The sequence below is a fragment of the Cotesia glomerata genome, linkage group LG5, assembly GCF_020080835.1.
Source record: "Cotesia glomerata isolate CgM1 linkage group LG5, MPM_Cglom_v2.3, whole genome shotgun sequence".
Taxonomy (NCBI): Eukaryota; Metazoa; Arthropoda; class Insecta; order Hymenoptera; family Braconidae; genus Cotesia; species Cotesia glomerata.
In genome coordinates, this window is record NC_058162.1 from 22,048,618 (window position 1) to 22,071,693 (window position 23,076).

General features: G+C 33.5%; 1 protein-coding gene and 1 long non-coding RNA gene across 3 annotated transcripts in view; one reads left to right on the forward strand and one right to left on the reverse strand.

Moving 5' to 3' along the window:
* LOC123265859 (G protein-coupled receptor kinase 1) overlaps window positions 1-23,076 on the reverse strand; it is a 51,083-nt gene that overhangs the window by 23,088 nt on the left and 4,919 nt on the right. The window lies entirely within an intron of this gene.
* Window positions 4,488-5,291, forward strand: LOC123265889. The gene is made up of 3 exons (XR_006509692.1): window positions 4,488-4,515; window positions 4,577-4,775; window positions 4,856-5,291. It is a non-coding gene; the product is annotated as an uncharacterized LOC123265889 (long non-coding RNA).

Genomic DNA, 23,076 nt, shown 5'->3' on the forward strand with positions numbered 1-23,076 from the left:
TGAATTCACTGAAATAGACATAACCATATGTCAGATATACATATGTGTTATACACTCGAATACCTCACAATCATGCTCAGTGTAAGCATTCACAAAGTCTTGAGAATAAGACGCGGGTTTTGTTGATAAAAATTTTTTCACTGATACATTATTGAATTTTTATTCCAACTGGTGGATGGAATATTTCTCTAAGTTCTAGAATAAATTTGTTTGAATAAATTTTTTTATAACTGGGTATTTTAAACGGAATATCTAAAGTTAAGTTTTATACATTGCATAGCTTTTTTTTTATAAAATAATCAATTTGAAAAAATAAGCGCCATTCGGCCACACCCGATATGGATAAGGAGATTTCTAGAATGATTATCGAAAAATAAATCTACCTATAAAAAAAGGATTTGTAATATATGAAAGTTATTTGACGATAAAAGACAAATGTTATTTTTAATTTTCTGAATTACGAAATAAATTGAAAAAAAAAAATAGCTTTCGTTGAAGATAATTATATGAAATTTTACATAAATTTAATAGATTTGAGCTATCTTTTACGGCTTAGAAATTATTTAAAGAAAAAGTATCAAAATACATTTACCGAAAAATTTTTGCAAATTTTCAAAATCACGGAATTAATTAAAAAATCATTAAAATTAGACAAATAATAACTTAAATTGAAGATAATTACGTGAACTTTAAGATAAATTTAATAGATTTCATCTATCTTCTACATCTGGAGAATCAATTCGATAAAATTGACGAAATTCAAAATTTTTTGAATATGAAAAAAATTTCCAAACACCCAGAACTCATAAACTAACCGGCCGATTTTGCTCATCTTCGAACTTGATCTTGGTAGTGATTCATAGAATAAGTCTACGAAATTTCATAAAAATCGGTTAAGAACTGTGGACGTAATCCTGCTAACATGGCGCGTTATGTCACATAAGGTAGAAGTACCGGTTTTGGCCATCTTGGGATCATTTTTGGCCACTTGATATTTTAGTTAATTTCTAAAAAATTTAACTATTCAAGTAGAATTTTTCCAGAATTTATGAATTAGTACATTTATGCAAATTGAATTCATAAAGTCTTGCGCTTAAAGAAATATTTATACAATAATTTGAAAATAAAGTGGCCAAAAAAAGTACACTGGTCACAAACGGTATTTCTCAATCCTTTCCTACCAATATCCTGTTACGTGAATGTGGAACGCTTCACGTAATAATTACCGTAATTCCTATTCTTTCCCGCTTCACAGCATTATTTATATCTGTACAATCTGTACAAATATAAATAATGCTGTGAAGCGGGAAAGAATAGGAATTACGGTAATTATTACGTGAAGCGTTCCACATTCATGTAACAGGATATTGGTAGGAAAGGATTGAGAAAGGAATGTGGAGAGGATCATCTTAATGTGAGTTTACAGAATATGCGAGAAAAAATTATTAGATAGCTCGGACTGGGATTCGAACCCAGAACCTTCCGAAGACATGTAGGCTATTCTACCATTTGAGCTATCCGGTCTATACTAAATTTCCTTTCGCTTATTCTATATACATTAAGCCCCACCGTCCATCTTACGGCAAGCATTTTTTACAAATATAAATAATGCTGTGAAGCGGGAAATAATAGGAGTTACGGTAATTATTACGTGTAGCGTTCCACATTCACGTAACAAGATATTGGTAGGAAAGGATTGAGAAAGGAATGTGACAACGGTCACAAACCCTAGGGTAGAAGCATCGCTTGTGGATAATATGCTGTTTTTGGATATTTAATGTCCAATTTATTGCATAAACAATTTATAAACGTAATAGCATCATAAATTCTGTTTGTATGAATGTGAGCGTTTAAAAATTCTATGAAAATATTATTTAACATTACAATTTTCTGCACAATCATTAAATTTCAAAACGTCCAAAACTAGCACTAAGATGCCCAAAACCGGTGATTCTACCCTGTACATAAATACATTTATAAACTTTTGAGACAATGCTATTTTTTAGCATAACTCGACGAGATAAAACATATTACGACAAAATTTTCTTAAAATTGCGACCTAAGACCGGCTACAATAGCTAGATTTCTAAAGAAATCTACTTGAAAAATATAAAGGTAAGATATAAAGGAAGATATATTAAATCTTTTTAGAGTTTATTGGCTGATAATTAAAAATTTCTTTTTCTGGTGAAAGTTGAGCTCAAACTTGAGGAACGAAGAAATAACAAATCTTTATAATGAATTAATCTTTTTATCACAAAAGTTTGCAAAAAAATTTTCTACATAACAAATAAATCATAACATTAAAAAATAACAGTTTTTGAGAAAGTAAAATAATTTTTAAAGGTCACGGGAAAAACGTTTAAAGTAAATAAATAAATATTTCATTTGAGATCAATATCTTATTTTTTCTTAATTAAAACTCAATCTTAAAAATATTTATTTATAGATTTAAAAATATTTCTAAACAACTTAGAAATAAAAATAAACTTCAAATCCAAAGTATTATAAATAAAAATTGTTTTAATAAAATTTATTCGACCAAAATAAAAACTAGAGAATGAATAGACAATAACACTGTGAAAAATTTCTTAATATAGTTAAATCAAAGCTAATAAAAGGTGAATCGTTTGATCATCAGTGTAATCTAGCGTACAGTTAATTTATGCGTTTCATCGGCAATGCCTTTTCAAAAGCTATCGAATCGCAAATAACCAACTGGCGACATCACTATCATTATAATTATCACTATCATGATTATCATCATCATAATCATAATCTTCGGCATCAGCATCATATTCATCAATGCTTTAATCTACAAGTTTAGTAACCAAGCTACCAGCGTTATATCTCTTCACTCATACTCCGTACAACGTAATGCTACATCCTATTAATAGTTAATGTGTGTCTACTAACGCTCGATTAAAGTTCGTATATCAGCTCCACATTTATCGCTTAGAAAAAAATTTTTTTTTAACTCCACATTAAAATATTAATACACTAAATTAATAATCTTGAATTAATAAATATTATACCAGTCCTGTGCACAGGTGCTTTTGCATCTCTATAGGACAGATTGTAATATAGTTATGTACATGTAAATATATTGATCTGTATCTGTAATGGAAATAAAAAAAAAAAAAAAAAAAAAAAAAAAATATTAATACATCATTTATATCGATTAGCAATAAAAAAGAAAAAGGAGCAAGATAAAATAAATAATGTATAATAAATTAAAATTAATGATAAAACTTATGACATTTCAAATTCAATTAAAAAAATTCCATCAGTTTTTCTTTTAATTAGTGAGAGTTACTCGTAAGCTAAGATGGTTATATATTTCTACAACACAATAATAATAATAAATAAAAATTTAATTATCATGTTTAAATACGCAAAACTTTTCACAATATTATATAAAAATAGATAATTTATTATACATTTTAATTGTAAAAAAAAGGTTGATTATTAATATTGAGTATATAGCTATAATAAAGCCATTAATTAATTTAAAAACTCAATTATCCGTATAATTAATTCATTGGAAATTATAATTGTTATAAAACTTTTGTTTCCTGATAATGACCGTGATAATGAATTATTTATCGGCCAAAAGATTTGTAATATAATTATTAACTGAGTAATTGTTGTCAAGTCAATTAATTGCCGATTAATAAATAAAGTTAATAAAATTTTTTATAAATAAATAGCATTGATCACTCTTTTATTCGAAATGGCAGCAATGCGTTCAACTATACAGATCATGTTTCACTTAAAAAAGTCATTCGCTGTTACGCGATAGCTCATGCTCTAACAGAAATTTTTTCCTCTCATATTTTATTTCTTTTTCTGTTCACTAGTTACATTTTTTTTTCAGCCTTTCTATCATTGGCGTACCTATTCATTCAATTTATTTTTTAGTCGTTATGTATTCCATAAAACTTTTTTTTTGTTCTACTTTATTTATGTATACACACATTATTGCAGTTTTCTATACATTTTCATTTATATAATAAACAAGTTAAACTTTTAGACGATTCAAGTTTTAATAAAATAAAATATGATATAGACAAACGTCAAGAGAATGCAACAGAATGTTACATTCTGCATTCTATGATTACTATTATTATTATTAATACAGTAATATTGTATTTTTGTAATGTACTTACGTTGGCTTTGTACATGCAAAAAAGATAAACTTTTAAATTAAAACATTAAGCTTACAACTGATTTTAATTCATTAACAACTGTAGTACTTGTCATAAATCTGATTAACATAAAAAATTATAAAATTTCTTCTAAATGAATAATTTATCAACGAAACAATAAAATATCCGGAAAAATCGTCTAAAATGAGAATAAATTTAGTTTTGCGCAATTGCCACGGCCGAGGCCACACGTCGACGTCGTTGTCGTCACGCGTCAGATTTCACATATATAAAATTTATATATAAATACATATTTAATTTTGGTAAATTAGTGTATATCCTGATAACGCACCATTGACGTTAAAATGTTGGTATAGATTTAAGCTTACTAAAAATATAAAATAATATTTAGATTATTTTCTGGATAGATAAATATGTAAGCTTACATCTAGCTTACACTTGGGATGATCCTCAATCAATATCTGGTACAGTAGCAGTACAGCGGCTTTAATATTATCTTCTACTTGATGCACTTGATACAATACTTGATATGAAATAAAAAATTTAAGTATATAAGTATACTTTATACATAATGGCATTAAAGAAACGTAGAGCGTGTACTCGGAGGTAACGATAACAATAAAAATGGCAATATTTGACCTAGTTTTATTAATTTTATTTATTTAGTTAATATGTTTTTTTTTTAGCTGAACGGTAAAGTGATCTTTGTTTCTCCGTCATACGGGTAATTTATAAAACATTTTCCAGCTAAACTACATCCACTAAAATGCACACTGCAACGACGTGTCTATTTTGAGACGAAGGTTTTTAAACAGCGTTTCAAGTGTACAAGTTTGTGTAGCGTGTAGTAACTGCAACGATGCCAGTCAACTTAGAAGTTAAGCATCAGCAAGTAGTTTGTGTAGAGTAGATAGATATTTTACAAAGTATTGGTACTAGATACTAGAAACTAGACACTAGACACAAGACATTTACTAAGTTTCATCAATCAACCTAAAGAATGTTGATATCCATTTGTCTCTTTTGTATTTTGTCTCTTGTCTTCTCTACTCATTTGGATCGATTTATTGTAGAGCTTTTATTAGTATTTACTATTTCTGTAAATTATAAATAAAATGTTGACACTCGGCTGGTTCTTTTTAAATTTAAGTAGACCTAAAGAACTTTAAGAACTCGAGAATCCATACCTTTTTATTTTATTTGTTATTACTTCTCTTAAATTTTTTTAACTCCTCTTATATACTTTAGTTTTATTTTTCCATTTCTTCGACAACTTTTTTTTATATCCTGTCTTTTCTTTTTTCTTTTTTTATCATTCTTAGTTTACTAGTTCAACCGTCCAACCGACTTATTGCCAATTTTCTTCGAGTGCTAGCCACAACTAGGTAATCGTAAAAGCTCAACAGAACTTCAATAACCGTTTGAACATCCTTTTTGAGTGCAGTTCACGTGGCTACATCTAGTATATCTTCAATAATTCTAGTCAAAATAATAATAATAATAATTAATAATCTTTATTTATTAGCAATTTGCTATTCAATTTTTACATTTAAAAGAAAATTTTTAAAACTGTTTACAGATTATAACAAATATAGTATGCTAAATCTAGTAAATGTTTCTTTGTCAATACGTATTTTTAACATAGTCTTTTAATAGTCGTTTAAAGTTTTTTAATCTATTTTCTAATCTTTTATTGTCTGGTAATTTATTATAATAGTTGAAGCCTTTGTAAGTTATACATTTTTCTGTTGTGTGTACGAGTAGATATTACATCGATAGAAGAACAATTTTTCGTTTTATACTTGTGTTTATTTTCAGTTGTTACAATTTTTCTGTACAAGTATTTAGGTTTTTTATTCAATATGACTTTATGTACACAGAAAGAAAAATTTTTTGACTGGAGAATAAAATTCTTGGCTCAAGAAAATTTTTGGATGCCTGAAGGAAGACCGAAGTTGTGTTGGCCGAAGTAAAAATTTTTCTTGAAATTCTATTCTTGGTGGAAGTAATATTTTCTTAATTCAAATTATCATAAATACTTGATAGAATATATTTTTATATTTGATCAAGATTTTTAGATACTTTAGGGAAGCAGCGCCACCTACTTCAGCTGAGAAAAAAAATTTCTCAACTTGAGAAATTTGTCCTCTATTGGACAAACGAAAGTATCTCTGTCATACTTGTACAACAAATGGAATCTTAAAACGCATTTTATGCATAAATAAATGAAAATTTTCCAAAAAAGCGCTTCGCTCTTCGATAGATAATTAAATTATCTATCGAAGAGCGAAGCGTTCTTTTTCGAAATTTTATCACATACATGGGAAAAACACGTTTGAAAATCAACTATAAACCGCTCTTAGCTATAACATACACTTTTTATTGTTTTTTGTTAGTCGAACAAGTTGTGTACACCATCAGCACTACAAGAATAGCATTTCACAAACAATAAAATAGTCAAGGTAAATCTAAGTGTAATTGAGATTCATGCTCAGTAAATTCTTATAACTCTCAAGTTATTTTATACAGCAGCTGAAAAAGAGGAAATAGTATTTAATGTTCACTTTATGTCAAAATTATAATTAATTGCTTTTGTCTGAGATCTTTGACGTCATTCAAGTCAAATAACTTCTGAAGACCGTTATATTACTTGTTTACTTTGCACAGTTGAAGCGCAACAAGCTGACAAGTGTTTTGCACGGTGGAATATTAAATTAAATAATTTTCACTGAAATTCTTTGCAAAATTGCAATTTTCTTCAGGTTTAATTAGATTTTAATAACAATTTCATTTTAACTAAAAAATAAACTATTTATTTAGTCTTTAATCAGAGTTGAATTTTCTTTATCCAGTTACGTGGATGTTTTTGAAATTTGATAATAAAAAAAGCCTAAAATATTTATGTCAAATTTGAGCTGAATATTTTATTTTGTCTCATAATGCGAAATGTTAGATATGCTGACGTGATAAAAATTTTTTGCAGTAATGCTTTCAGAAGAATGAAAATAGAGACTGGCGTGTAGTTCTCTAACAGATGTCATGACTGCAAGTAAAACGACGGCGAATCTCAGTATTGACATCAAAATAATAAAAAATCATAAAACAAAAATTAACAAACATCTGTCAATTTTTTAGATTTTTATAACAATAGAATTACTATAAAAAATATTTAGTAAAAAAATTTCACATCAAGAAATTCGAAAATTTATTTGTAACAAAAATAAAAAAAAAATTCGGATGTCTGCTGATTTTAAAATAATAAAAAATCACCTATTGAACTTACAAAATATACGTTTTAAACAAAGAATTCTTATTATAATTTTTTAATTTACATTGAGAGAAAAAATTACTCTTGAAAAAAATGAGAAACGGTGCAATAAAAAATTGGGTAAATATTTACAAGTGAGGTTAACCAGTTTAATTTTCATTTTTTTGAACGAAATTTCTATTTGATTTTATTGATATATATATATATTTTTTTTTTTTGAAAAATACATGAAAAAATGAACAATTAAAAAAAAAAAAGTTGATTATCACAATTTTAACAAATTTTCAAAAAAATTTATAAATTTTTTAGAAAATTGTGATATTCAATTTTTTTTTTTTTTTTAAATAGGTCTTTTTTATTTACTTTTCAAAAAAAAAAAATATCAAAAAAGATAAAATAGAAATTTTATCCAAAAACATGAGCCAAAATTTTTTCCAACTTTTGAAGGCAAAAAAGCTATCGAAATCTTTATTTTTTTTTTTTCACGACATTTTTTTATCATAAATGCGCCGTAAAAACAAGCAGAATCAGAAAAAAAATTTGAAAATGTTAATTTTTCACCTAGTTATGGCCCAAAATGGGATTGATCCCACTTGTAAATAATTATCAAAAATTAGTTGAAAATTTGAAACAATTTTATTTCTTAGCTGAAGAAATAAAAATTTTACAGTAATTTTCTTGTTTAAAAAAAATGTTTTTGATTTGGAAGAAAACAATTTTGAGTGAAAGTTGTCGATCTAAAATTGTTTTTTTTTTTTTTTTTTTTTCAAATCAAAAAATCTTTAACAAGAAAGTTGCTGTGAGAAAAATTTTAATTTCTTCAGTTAAAAAATAAAATTATTCAAAATTTCCAACAAATTAATGTCTTCTCACAATAATGTCGGTTGTTTTCAAACAAATTCTTTTCTCTCAGTGTATATAATTGTTTTTATCATAATGCCATTTCATGGAAAACATAAAATTTCACATTATAATTAATTGATCATACATTAAATATCAATAAAGATACCACAACTACATAGCACTGATTATTTAAAGAAACGAAATATTTGTTTGAGTAAATGTGATAGTGAAAACGTCAAACTCATAAATAAAATATTATTTCAACATGAGCATTTAAAACATATCTCTTTGAATTAAAAACTTTTTTAATTTTCCTTCACCCACTCAATGTCTTTATCTCTTTATCGACAATAATGTACACTCTGTATCGCACAATACTCTACCAGATATTTTATTTATCATTCAATAGTTTCTAATGCTCATTTATAGAGCAACTCAACGTTTCAAGTACCAGATGCTTCGAATACACTTAACTTTTATCTATGTACCTTTTATACATTGTTTTAGTGCCAAAAAGGTCTTTTCAACTTAATCTAACACAGTGAAACTCAGTGAGTTGAGGCGCACTTTCACAGTGACCTTTCGTATAACTCTATCAAAAACAAGTACATAACTTTATAACACAAATTATATTTCTTCATAACCATTAGTGAAAAAATCCACTTTACAAATGTTTCATCGTTAAAATGAAACCGGGGGTTTTAAAAAAAATTTAAAGTTAAATTACCTGAGCCTTAATTTAGGAAAGCGTTTAAATTCATAGTAGCAGCGATGAGAAAAATTTAATTCACGTTTCTAAACATTATTTTTCACTCTCCTCGTGGGTTTGCAGTTGACTAAACCATTTTTTTACTTTATTTCTTATCTCTATTATTTTATCCTCATAAGCCTCGTAGTATACCAACAAACATCCCTTATTTCTTCACTATTCCATAAATATGATCATTAATATTTCCATAAAAAATGCCCGTGCGGAATCCCAAAGAAAATAAAAAACATATAACATTATTCAAGTTATTTTCTGAAAAATAAACTTTCTACCAATGTTACAATATTTAACTTTTTTTTTTGTATTCCGTTGAATTGTATATTTATCATTGTAAATCTAATACAGTAAATCAACTTGAAAACCTGTAAGCTTTAATTTCCGAAGTTTTAAATTTATCCATCAAGTTAATTTATTTCTCTGTTTTATTGAGTGACAAATCAACAAAAAAAGAGTTTTACAAAAAATAATTGTGTAAAAAAAAAAAAAAAAATAGAAGCTCGTGAATCCGTCATCCGGGAGCGGAAGTTTTAACTCTCGAATTCTTCTGATTGATTCAACCAAATGTTTTTCCCAAGTAGCATTTAAAGAATAAAAAAAATTCCAAGGCGGGGATTTTTAAATTTTATTATGAATACTAAATCCTCTTTATATTTAAAATACGGGATTTATTTTTCTAGCAAACCCGCATTGTCTTCAGTTTTAAAAAATATCCAACAAGCCGGCATTCTGTAAATATTCCAAGCTTGCAAACAAACAACATAATAATAAATACTAATCTATATATTATTAAGAGAATAAGAAAAATTTTTTGTCATATGATAAAATTGGTTTTTTTTTAGTGAATTTTAGTATCATTGCAAAGGTCTTTATTTGAATTTGTGCCTTTTCAAGGTTTCATATCATTCTCACCGATAATCAATTCGTTATGATAAGTATTTAGACTGCATTCGAAAATGCTCTATCTCTAAATACATAATTAAGAAATGAGCCTGTGTCTTGTGAACTATTGACATTTTTAAAGATATAAGCTCACCCCGACATTACACTCATCGACACCTTTCATTTGAGTACCCATATCAATTTTTCATATATTTATATATATTATATATTTGTGTATATGAAAAATATATCAAAATACATGTGGGTACTCAAATAAAAGCTCTTGATGAGTGTAACATCGGGATGAGCTTATATCTTTAAAAACGTCAATGTTTAAGAAAATACAGTGCAATTTAACAGATATCGTGTGAAATATTGACAATTTTAAAGATATAAGCTCACCCCGACATTATGCTCATCGAGACCTTTCATTTGAGTACCCACATCAATTTTTCATATATTTATATACATTATATATATGTATATATGAAAAATATATCAAAATTCATGTGGGTACTCAAATGAAAGCTCTTGATGAGTGTAAAATCGGGCTTATATCTTCAAGAACGTCAAGATTTAAGAAAGTACAGTGCAATTTAACAAAAGTCATTATTTAATAAAACAAAATTTTATTTTATTTATAGTTCACAAGTCACGGCAGTCACATAGTGATTGCAAGTTTGCTAGTAATTACAAACTGAATTAATGCCTACCGATGTGATTAACTTCATTTTCTTTATTTACTTCATTATCTGTTTACTGACAAGTATTTGCTCTATTTTACTGTATCCAGAGGACCAATAACTTCTGTTTCATAGTATTGATCTGTTCTTCTTTTTCTTCTTATTATTATGATTCTTCTTCTTTCTCTTTTTCTACTTTTATATATACATAAATGTATGTAAACACATAGCTATGTGAAACTGATTATGTCACCAGTGTAATTTCTCTTTCATAGTAAAAGGAAAAAATACGATAGACATAAATATATAATACATAAATCCTTTTATGATTTATAGAAACATATTAACCAAAATACAGTATTAAGTTTATTTTTTTTTTTTTTCCCCTAGTCATACCCACTACAAAAGTTTTGATCAATACTTTTTTAGTATGTATAAATTAATAATTTAAAGACCTTGACTTAATAACAAAATCTTGCTATCCTTGATGATAATAAATATAATAATAAAAGTCCAGCAAGACCCTATAGACCTATATTAATGCCAGGAGAGCCTTTGATAAATGTTTGATGATAAAATATTCCGGTGGATAATTTATTCGTAGTACGTAGTACTTAGTATATAGAGGTATACAGTAATAGAGGGTGAAAGATATTTTTAAGTAGACTAGGGTATACACTGATGAGAGCAGAGGTGAAGCGTTAGGCAGATAGATATGACAAAAAGAAGAACTAGTAGAAGAAGAAAAAAAATACCGTCATCATCATCAATGTGTACTGTGCATAGAGATAGGTTATTAAAATGCAATTTGTTTGTACTCTGAGAGGCTAATGCCACGTTGACGAGCAAACGACAAAGATGAAGATCTATGTATAATATATATAGATGACACTAGACGTAGGAGTGTTTATAATAAATTAACATCATCATCAGTTCTATCCAGGATGTTAGAGCGCAAAAGTTATGTATTAGTCTGTTCGTCTTCTATTCGTGAGTTTAAATCCTTAGAGAACATGTTTCAAAGGGTTTGATAGTGTCTCCAATTTCCAAGCGATGTAGGTCGATGCACAGGACATTAGAGTGATGGAAAAAGACGTTGGTAGGTGGGTGGTTCGTTTCCAGAAGGTGGGATTATTCTGCAATGACCTTTTCGCGCCTGCGTATTTTATAGCTTCTCTTCTTATTCACTTTTTTATAATATTTTATCCACTAAATTTTCATTTTTTAAGCTCCATGTTTTATTGCTATATATGTTTTCTTACGCTTTTAAATCAATTTATTTCTTCCATTCATCTTCACTATTTGAAAGGTCATTCTATTTTTTTATTTTTTGAACGACTTTTTTGTTTTTCTGTTTCCTGTAAAAAGTAACAAAAGTTTGGTCCATACACTAGGAGAAAAATTTTATTTTTTTAAAAATAAAGAATGGAATTTTTTTTTACAGTAACTTTCTTCTTAAAAAAAAGTTTGGTAAATCTTTACAAGAGGGGTCAACCATTTTAATTTTCATTTTTTTGAATGAAATTTCTATTTGATTTTATTGATTTTTTTTTTTTTTGAAAAATACATAAAAAAATGAACAATTAAAAAAAAAAAAAAGTTGATTCTTACAATTTTAACAAACTTTACAAATTGTTTAAAAAATTGTGGGGGTCATATCTTCCACCACTCTTTTGTAAATTAATTTAATTATTATTATTTATAATTATTAATTTTAATTCATTACACCGGCACACAAAAAAGTTGTCTGTACTTGGGACGCGCCACATATATTCCCATGTAATTTGACCCGCTGAACCCGAATTTGAGGTCCGTTTGGCCCCTACACCCTAGGATTTTGAGAAAACTGTAAAAACCGAAAAACGGGAAAATTGGGGGTTTTGGTGATTGAAAATTTTTTAGATTCTAACTATGCATGATTTTCATGTATTTCGATCTGCTTTATACTTATCTGAAGTGTACTCAGACCAGCAGCCATTAAAAGTCTAAGTAAATCCCGAAAACCCATGAAAATTGCGAAAAAACAAAAATTCCCAATATTGTGATAAAAAAATGTATTGAGCTAAATATATGATGATTTTCATGTAGGTTTATCGACGACATATAAATCTCCAACTTTTATAACTCAGACGTCTCGAAAACATCAAACAAATGTGCAAAACCCCGAAAATTGGAAAAAAATCAAATGTAATATACTAAAAATCGAGTTATTATTCAAAATAAATAAAAAATCATATCATTCGATCTGTGGTGCATAAAAAAGTATTTCGTCTTAAGACTTAAAAAATTAATTTTTCGGAAAATATCATCAAAACCCTTTGGATTTGAATTTTAATTCGTTCTCCGCTTATATCTCACCCTTTTATCTTCAAACGTCCTGCATAAAGGGTTTCTCTTTCGTTTCCTCTCTTCTTCGGGTAAATCTCTCTTCAGAGTCCAACAATGATCTACCATCATATTGACATCCACTCATGTTTTGATGGAATGTTTCTTCTCTTTCTTCACTGAAATTACCAAGATTTTCAGGAAAGTGTGAAAGATGAGATTGTAAATAGTGCAATTTTGTATTCACATTCCCTAAAAAATTTCGAGATACTTCCTTAAAACTTCCCCAAGCTGCTCTCTCAATCTTGTGCATCTCATACTCAAGATTAGCATCCTGGAATTGAGTCCGAATTTGGGGTACATCAAAAATTCCTTCTTTCAATTTATTGTCACTTATAGCTGGAAATTTTTCGTCCAAGTACTTAACACAGTTGCCATTTTTATCGAGAGCTTTGACAAAATGCTTCATAAGGTCAAGCTTGATATAAAGTGGTGGCAGCAAGTACTTGTAAGGATTAATGAGAGATTCTCGCATAACGTTGTGAGAACCATGATTCAAATTCTTTCTTGTTGGCCGTTCTTTTCTACTGTAGGGAATTTTCCGATCGTGACTATCCTACAAACATACAAGAAGGGATATATTGTGAACCAGATTGTTGGCTTAACTAGTGTAGCAATTTTCAGATCACCACAAACTTTTCAATGATTTTTTGGTCAAATGAGCTACTGGAGTCGGTGCTTTGAGACTTCGCTTAGACAAAGCAATGAAAAACTTTCACTCCTCGTCCTGAAAGTGTTCGGCTTTAACTCATCAATCAAACTTCTTACATCTGAACAGTCCACTAATGAATTTTCGCCGTTTTAAAAATGTTATCAGATTTTTTTTTCCCTATCACGATAAAAATAAGCTGTTGTATTTTTAGTTAATAAATTTTTTTTTCTTTAAGCTGATGTTTCAGGGTTTTCACTTCTAGGAACTTACTCGACTCAGAATCGATTTCTTGCTTAAATGCTTGTGCCTGTAACCAGGGCACCTCCACGTGGTGACGGCGGGCAACAGGACCGTCTGGCATAGTCCCTGGGTTAACGGCTTGAATGCCGTCATGGCAGGCACAAGTAATAAGTGTTTTACGATGCAGGGACCCGGAATCCCAGTATCGGCGTCTGGTCAGAGTGAGAAAGCAGGCTCGCAGGCGTCGTCATCAAGTGACTGCAGCTCTTCATTAGTGGGTGACTTGGCTTCTGGAGCGTTTAATATGACAAGAAGTGTCTCTCCCATATGTAACAAAAACCCAATTGCTTCTGTTACAAATGTAGAGGGTTTGAGGTAATGAAAAGCCTTAGATCTATTCGAAACAAATTGAAAAATGTCTACGAAACCTGCTTCGGTATCCAGATTACGAACTGGGAAGCAACTTGGGTACCACATTCACTTTGCAATCGGTGTCACACGATGCTTACTCGTTGGGAGCAGACGAAAAGTAAACAGTGCTTGAAATTTTCAAAACCTGTGATTTGGTCTGCACCAACGAGTCAAACCACCTGCTACGTTTGCACGACGGAAGTTTCAGGTTTTGCTTCGACAACCAAACATAAAATTCAATATGCCAACGTAACATCAGTTGTGCCAGCAGAAAAGTTTTGAATGTCGAAGAACCTGCAGCTCCTGAACCAGTGAATGAACATGAAGAGATGGAAGTTGAAGATAACTTTGAAGAAATCGATCCTGAACCCGAAGAGATCCATTCTGAGGATGAAGAATACATCCCGAGTGGTGTTCCTAGAAGTAAAGACCCTGAAGTCTTCGATCAACTTGAATTGAATGACCTTGTACGAGACTTAGGACTATCTAAGGTAAAAGCTGAACATTTAGCCTCAGCTTTAAGGAAAAAAAATTTATTAGCTAAAAATACAACAGCTTATTTTTATCGTGATAGGGAAAAAGAGTTCCGGAAGTATTTTACAAAAGACAGCGAAAATTCATTTGTGTACTGTTCAGATGTAAAAGGACTGATCGATGAGTTGAAGCCAAACACTTACAAAGACGAAGAATGGAGGCTTTTTATTGACTCCTCTAGGCGAAGTCTTAAAGCTGTGCTTCTTCATAATGGAAACTTATTGGCACCGATTCCAGTAGCTCATTCGACTAAACTAAAGGAGACTTATGACAATTTACAGGTTGTATTAGATAAAATAAACTATTCAGAACATCAATGGAAGGTTTGTGGTGATCTGAAAATTGCAACAATATTGCTAGGCCAACAATCAGGGTTCACAAAGTACCCCTGCTTCTTATGTTTGTGGGATAGCCGAGACCGAAAGAATCATTACATTCAAAAGAATGGCCAACAAGAACAAATTTGAATCCTGGTTCTCACAATGTTACGCGACAATCTCTAATTGATCCTTCCAAGTACTTGCTGCCCCCACTTCATATCAAGCTTGGCCTTATGAAGCAATTTGTCAAAGCTCTGGATAAATATGGAAACTGTTTTAAGTACTTGGGCGAAAAATTTCCAGCTATAAGTGACGCTAAATTAAAAGAAGGAATTTTTGATGGACCCCAAATTCGGACTCTATTCCAGGATGCTAATCTTGAATATGAGATGAACGAGATTGAGAGAGCAGCTTGGGGAAGTTTTAAGGAAGTATCACAGCAATTTTTAGGGAATACGAAAAGTGATAACTACGCAACTTTAGTTGACGAGTTGTTATACAACTATAATACTTTAGGTTGCTTAATGAATACAAAATTGCACTATTTACATTCTCATCTTTCACACTTTCCTGAAAATCTTGGTGATTTTAGTGAAGAGCAAGGTGAGAGATTCCATCAAGACATTAGTGTGATGGAAAAACGATATCAAGGAACGTGGGATGTAAATATGATGGCAGATCATTGTTGGACTCTGAAGAGAGATTTACCCGAAGAAGAGAGGAAACGAAAGAGAAACCCTTTATGCAGGACGTTTGAAGATAAAAGGGTGAGATATAAGCGGAGAACGAATTAAAATTCAAATCCAAAGGGTTTTGATGATATTTTCCGAAAAATTAATTTTTTAAGTCTTAAGACGAAATACTTTTTTTTTTATGCACCACAGATCGAATGATATGATTTTTTTATTTATTTTGAATAATAACTCGATTTTTATTATATTACATTTGATTTTTTCCAATTTTCGGGGTTTTTGCACATTTGTTTGATGTTTTCGAGACGTCTGAGTTATAAAAGTTGGAGATTTATATGTCGTCGATAAACCTACATGAAAATCATCATATATTTAGCTCAATACATTTTTTATCACAATATTGGGAATTTTTGTTTTTTTCGCAATTTTCATGGGTTTTTCGGGATTTACTTAGACTTTTAATGGCTGCTGGTCTGAGTACACTTCAGATAAGTATAAAGCAGATCGAAATACATGAAAATCATGCATAGTTAGAATCTAAAAAATTTTTCAATCACCAAAACCCCCAATTTTCTCGTTTTTTTTCGGTGTTTTACAGTTTTCTCAAAATCCTAGGGTGTAGGGGCCAAACGGACCTCAAATTCGGGTTCAGCGGGTCAAATTACATGGGAATATATGTGGCGCGTCCCAAGTACAGACAACTTTTTTTTTTGTGTGCCGGTGTTATCAGTCATGATTATTAATATTATTTAATTATTATTTATATTTATTAACATCATTTAATTATTATTATTAGCATATAATTATTTATTTAATAATTATTATTATTATTATTTATTAGTAATAGGTAATTAATATAGTAATTACTTAAGTTGTAGATTTTTCTACAACGGTATTAAAATTTTGTTAGAAAAGTTTCAGTTGTGTCTCATCATCATAAATTATACTAGATTATAATTTACTTGGTGATGCCAAACAACTGATAAGTCTCGTCTGCTGCAAGAGCATTTTTGGGAAATTTTAGTTTATTATAATTTTGGTGCAATATAATAAAATTCACATTTGCAGCTGGCGAGACCCTAATAAAATGTATTTTTATAAGATTAAAAATAGGTATAAGTTTGTTGTAAGAAGCTTAAGGGTTTTTCCCAAATATTTTCCATAAAATATCCTAATATCCTACCTTTTTCTAAGAAGCAATTAAGGGATTAAAAACTCTTGTCGCCTGGCCAGCGATCGGACCCATGAGCTCAGTAATTGCTCTATACCTGTACCTCTGTACATATACTTCTATACTTCTACTTCTATAATTTTTACATACTTTCAGAATCTATCCTATACCTAGACTTACTTGTACCTAGTTCCATACTTACGTACAAATAAGTACTTCTATCCTATATATTTTCTCAATACTTCCCTCGAATACCCCCACCTCCTGAGAGGTCAGAGGCCGAGATGGACACTTTGAGAAAATCAGTTAGTCCTGGAAACCCATTAGCTTCACCTCGTATTTTAAGTTACACGCGTGTATTAATAGTTAGACTTATTTAAATAAAATTTATTAAACTTAAATATTTCTATTCGCTCACTCGCTAGCCATTACTTCCCAAATTGGTGACCCCTAGTTCAAATAATAATTCGCGTGTTTTAAGGGGTCTACCCTCTTTAGACGGGCAAAGATAAGGCTATTTTCACGAATTTTTTTGACCGGTATACGTCATAAATATGGACATAAAAAGTGTTAGGCCTAAAAAATACACTATTTGATTACACAAGAGAATTTTTTTTATATTTATTTTAATCAGTTTTTATACATAAAAATGAGGAAGAAGACTGGTCCAAAAAAAAAGATGAGTGTGCGCTGTTGATGAAATATCTGGAATGGATGATCTGAAAAAAAAAAAAAAAAATAGTTTTAGATTCAGTAAGTAAATGGCTATAGCGCATATCATACGATTTTTTTTTTTTTTTTTCAAAAAAGACAAAATGGCAGCCATTTTTCGAAAAAGTACGAAAAATCACGTTTTTTCCGTCGTTCTTTGCCAAAAATAAATAGTTAAACTCAAAATTTCAAAAATCGTATGATATGCGCGATAGCTATAGTCATCAAGAACATGTAGTTAAATTTTGGTAAGGTTCGGTTGAATAGTTTCGGAGATTTTATCAACAAGCCGTCCAAAAACGTCATTCCGAGAAAAACGCGTTTAAAGTTTTCTGTAACGAAAAATCGTGAAAAAATCTTACTTACGTCTAATCAGCGATGCCTGCACCATACATTATGCCTTCATCTTCTTCATAGTGCTCATTTTCATCCAAAATAGCCTGTCTTCGTTTCGTTCTGGCTTCCTTAGAGGCATCGGTGCTGCGGCGGTTTGCAACTCGTATGCGCGTTCTGTCACAGTCAGCAGCAAACTGTGCGGCGATCGGGCCGATTTTGACGCCCATTACTTCCAAGATTTTTAATACTGGATGAAATCCCTCGTTAAAAATACAAGCAGCTGTTTGACAAGCTATTTCAACAATTTTTTTTCCGCAAAAGATGTGTTTGGGAGCCATTGACCAGACACAGTTGTTGAAAGATTCGTTATTATTCTGCGTGTTGCCACCGAGGCATCTTTCAAGCAGTTCTTGTTTTGTCAAATCTTCGTAGATCGGTTTTAAAACTTCTTGAACATCTTGAGCAAGGGCAGGAGGATGTTTGAATTTATGAACGGAGTTATCTTTTACAGCTATCTTGTATTTACACCAGGATTCAGAACAGTATGAATGCTGTGGATTGCTGTCAGTTGAAATCTTATGAAAAAATCCTGCCCAGATCTCTTTGCGCATTTCTTCCACGGAATCGGGATGTCTTCGAATCGCTAAACCATAGTTTCTTGATAGTTCTTTTATCAATTTTATCGTTAAATCCTGAGTTTTTACAGCAGAAATTTTTTTTACGACGATTCTTCTTTTTTTCACGACAACTGTTTTTGCTGCACTTTTTTTCACTGGGCTTTTTTTCTCGTCCTTCTTTGCAGCTTTCCTTGCCTGTGTAAGAATTTTTTTAGCCTCACTAGCGCGCTTGAAGACTCTATTTGCGACGTGTAAGACGCACTCCAACCTGAAAAAGGTTGCAGCTGCTAATGAATACAAAGGCAGGTAGGCCGTACCGCTCCGAGCGGTCCGCATATTAGCGCGCTCAGGTAGCTACGTAAACGTCGTCCAAAAGTACAGTTAGACTGCTCAGATCTTTATAAATTTACAGTATGATACATTTAAATATGTATACTTTCGAAAAATACAAAAAAAAAAAATTCAATTTTTTCAAAATTCTAAAGAGGGTAGACCCCTTAAATTTCGACTTACAGTAAATTTATATCGCGCAGTTTATTTTTCTTCTGGTGAAGTGTGGTTATTAGTGTGAGTAGTTCGCGTCGTATTTTCAAATAATTTTAAAATCATGGTGAACCCTCCAGTTGGCAACGGTGGTGTAGTTCCGGAGGTTGAGGCGCGCATTGGTCGGACCGTAGCTCTGACGCGGTTGCTAGAGTTTATTGCCGAAGACCCAGAAATGTGGTTCGTGATGGTAGAATCGCTCTTCCAACGATATAGTGTAACCGACAAACAAGATCGCCTGACTCACATTGTGCCAGCGCTACCTCCGCGAGTCGCGAAACAAGTGCGCGACGTCGTAATGAAAGAACAAACCCCCGCGTTATACGATGAACTGAAAGCGCAGCTAATCAAGAGGCTCGGCATCAGTCAGGCGGAGAAAACGAATCGGCTGCTGGAAGGCGAGAAGATGGGTGACGAGAAACCATCAGAATACCTACGCCGGCTACAAGAGATCGGAGGTGAGATCCCGGAACACCTTCTACAATCGATCTGGTTACGAGGTCTTCCAGATGGTTACCGGATGACGATGGCAGCGCAGCGCGGTCAGTCACTGGAAAATATGGCTGAGGTCGCGGACAACATACATGAGACGGTACCGACACGTCGAGCCGTATTCGAGACTGCAGCGTCCCAGGACACGTCGATCGCCACTGCACTCCAAAACCTTCAGCTGGAGATGGCAGAGATTAAGTGAAATATGCACTTACCGTCAGAAGGCAGGCGTGGCAGATCACCGACACCGCACCGTAGTAACCCGCAGACCCAGTCCTGATCAGGAGCACGATCACGCGGCCCTCGTCCCCAAGGAATCTGTTGGTACCATTGGATTTTCAACGAGAAGGCAGATAAGTGTACGCAACCGTGCAACTGGACTCCGGGAAATGCCCAGGGCAGTCGTTAATGACGGCCGACGACACTCGCCCGCAGACATCTAGCCGTCTGTTCATCCGCGACCGTGAGTCAAATATGCATTTTCTAATTGATACCGGTGCGGATCTGTGTGTAATTCCGCGAAAATATTACCGTGGACCGTGCAAAAAGTCAAACTACGAACTTTTCGCGGCTAACGGTACGCCCATATCTACACATGGTGTCGCGACGCTTACACTGAACCTGGGCCTGAGGCGAGATTTCACGTGGAGGTTCCTGATTGCGGATGTGTCGAAACCCATCATCGGCGCTGATTTCCTATCGCACTACGGGTTGCTTATTGACCTCAAGCGCGGGAAGTTGTTAGACACGACCACCAAGTTATATCTAGAAGGAGAGATTGTTTAGTGCGGAGATCCAGGAATCAGGATCATTTCCGGCTCGTCTGAGTATCACAAACTGCTAGTTTCAGAAGTCGAGTTCCTCGGATACCTCGTCTCAGAAGCTGGAGTACAACCACTGCCCGAGAAAGTCGAAGTCATCCGGTCGTTTTCAAAACCGACCACCGGCAAACAACTTCGTCAATTTCTAGGTATGGCTAATTTTTATCGCAGATTTATTCCTAAAGCTGCAGGTATCCAGGCTCCGCTGAACGAGCTGCTCAAGGGAGACATCAAGGGACGTGCGCCGGTCAAATGGACTCCAGAAGCTGTCAAAGCATTTGAAGCCTGCAAGGAGAGCTTGGCCCAAGCGACACTATTATCTCACCCGAAATCCGACGCACTGCTGGCAATATTCACCGACGCATCTGACATCGCCGTTGGAGCCGTCCTACAACAATGGGTCGACAACATGTGGCAGCCACTTAACTTCTTCTCGAAGAAGCTCAGTCCTGCCGAAGTCAACTACATTGCGTACGATCGAGAATTACTGGCGATTTATCTGTCAGTCAAACATTTTCGTCACATGGTAGAAGGTCAAGAGTTCGCGAATTTATACCGATCATAAACCGATTACGTTCGCGTTCAAATTGCGGTCAACTCAATGTTCACCCAGGCAGCAACGTCACCTGGAGTTCATTGGACAATTTTCTACCGATATTAGACATGTTTCAGGTACAGATAACGTCGTCGCTGATGCCCTGTCAAGGATCGAAGAATTGGAGTCAACCATCGACTACGCAGCGTTGGCAGAAGCCCAGAAGACAGATGAAGAGCTTCTGGATCTCCAACACGAAACTTCGTCACTTCAACTACAACCTATCCCAATTCCAGGATCAGCTGTCATCATAATGTGTGACGTGTCAACAACGATACCACGTCCATTCATTACCAAAGGGTTCAGAGAAGCAGCATTCAACTCCGTCCATCAGTTGTCACACCCAGGATTCTGAGACGAGGTATCCGAGGAACTCGACTTCTGAAACTCCAAAGACGCATTTGCTAGGGTTAATAATGACGCCATATTCCTCGAGCTTTTTAAAGAGTATTCTGAGGTGTCTCTTGTGTTCTTCAAGTGATGTCGAGGCAATCAGGATGTTGTAAATGTACGCATAGCAAAAATCCAACCCGCGAAGTACTTCATCCATGAAGCGCTGGAACGTTTGTGCTGCGTTCCGTAGTCCAAAAGTCATGAATGGAAACTCGTACAGGCCGAACGTTGCTGTGATAGCTGTCTTTTGAATATCCTCTGGTGCAACTGGAATTTGATTAAACGCCCGCACAAGATCAACTCTGGAGAAAACTTTCTTACCATGCAGCATGTACGAAAAATCGTGGATATGTCGAACCGCATACTTGTCCGCCTTGGTCCGGGTGTTGAGAACTCTGTAATCCCCGCAAGGACGCCATTCGCCACCCTTTTTGGGAACCATGTGCAGCGGTGTAGCCCAAGGACTCTTCGATGGTCGTGCGAGTCCCAGGCGTAGCATGGCTTCAAACTCCTTCTTGGCTGCTTTGAGCTTGTCGGGGGCTAATCTTCTTGGTTTCAGTGCCACCGGTGGTCCTGGAGTCGTCTCAATATGATGATGTGTCTGATGTCGCACTTCTCCTGGAGTTCCGCTAGGATGTGTGATCGGCGGGAACTCTTCGAGCAGTTTGTGGTACTCAGACGAACCAGAAATGATCCTGATTCCTGGATCTCCGCACTGAACAATCTCTCCTTCTAGATATAACTTGGTGGTCGTGTCTAACAACTTCCCGCACTTGAGGTCGATAAGCAACCCGTAGTGCGATAGGAAATCGGCGCCGATGATGGGTTTCGACACATCCGCAATCAGGAACCTCCACGTGAAATCTCGCCTCAGGCCCAGGTTCAGTGTAAGCGTCGCGACACCATATGTAGATATGGGCGTACCGTTAGCCGCGGAAAGTTCGTAGTTTGACTTTTTGCACGATCCACGGTAATATTTTCGCGGAATTACACACAGATCCGCACCGGTATCAATTAGAAAATGCATATTTGACTCACGGTCGCGGATGAACAGACGGCTAGATGTCTGCGGGCGAGTGTCGTCGGCCGTCATTAACGACTGCCCTTGGCATTTCCCGGAGTCCAGTTGCACGGTTGCGTACACTTATCTGCCTTCTCGTTGAAAATCCAATGGTACCAACAGATTCCTTGGGGACGAGGGCCGCGTGATCGTGCTCCTGATCGGTACTGGGTCTGCGGGTTACTACGGTGCGGTGTCTGTGATCTGCCACGCCTGCCTTCTGACGGTGAGCGCATATTTCGCCTTATCTCTGCCATCTCCAGCTGAAGGTTTTGGAGTGCAGTGGCGATCGACGTGTCCTGGGACGCTGCAGTCTCGAATACGGCTCGACGTGTCGGTACCGTCTCATGTATGTTGTCCGCGACCTCAGCCATATTTTCCAGTGACTGACCGCGCTGCGCTGCCATCGCCATCCGGTAACCATTTGGAAGACCTCGTAACCAGATCGATTGTAGAAGGTGTTCCGGGATCTCACCTCCGATCTCTTGTAGC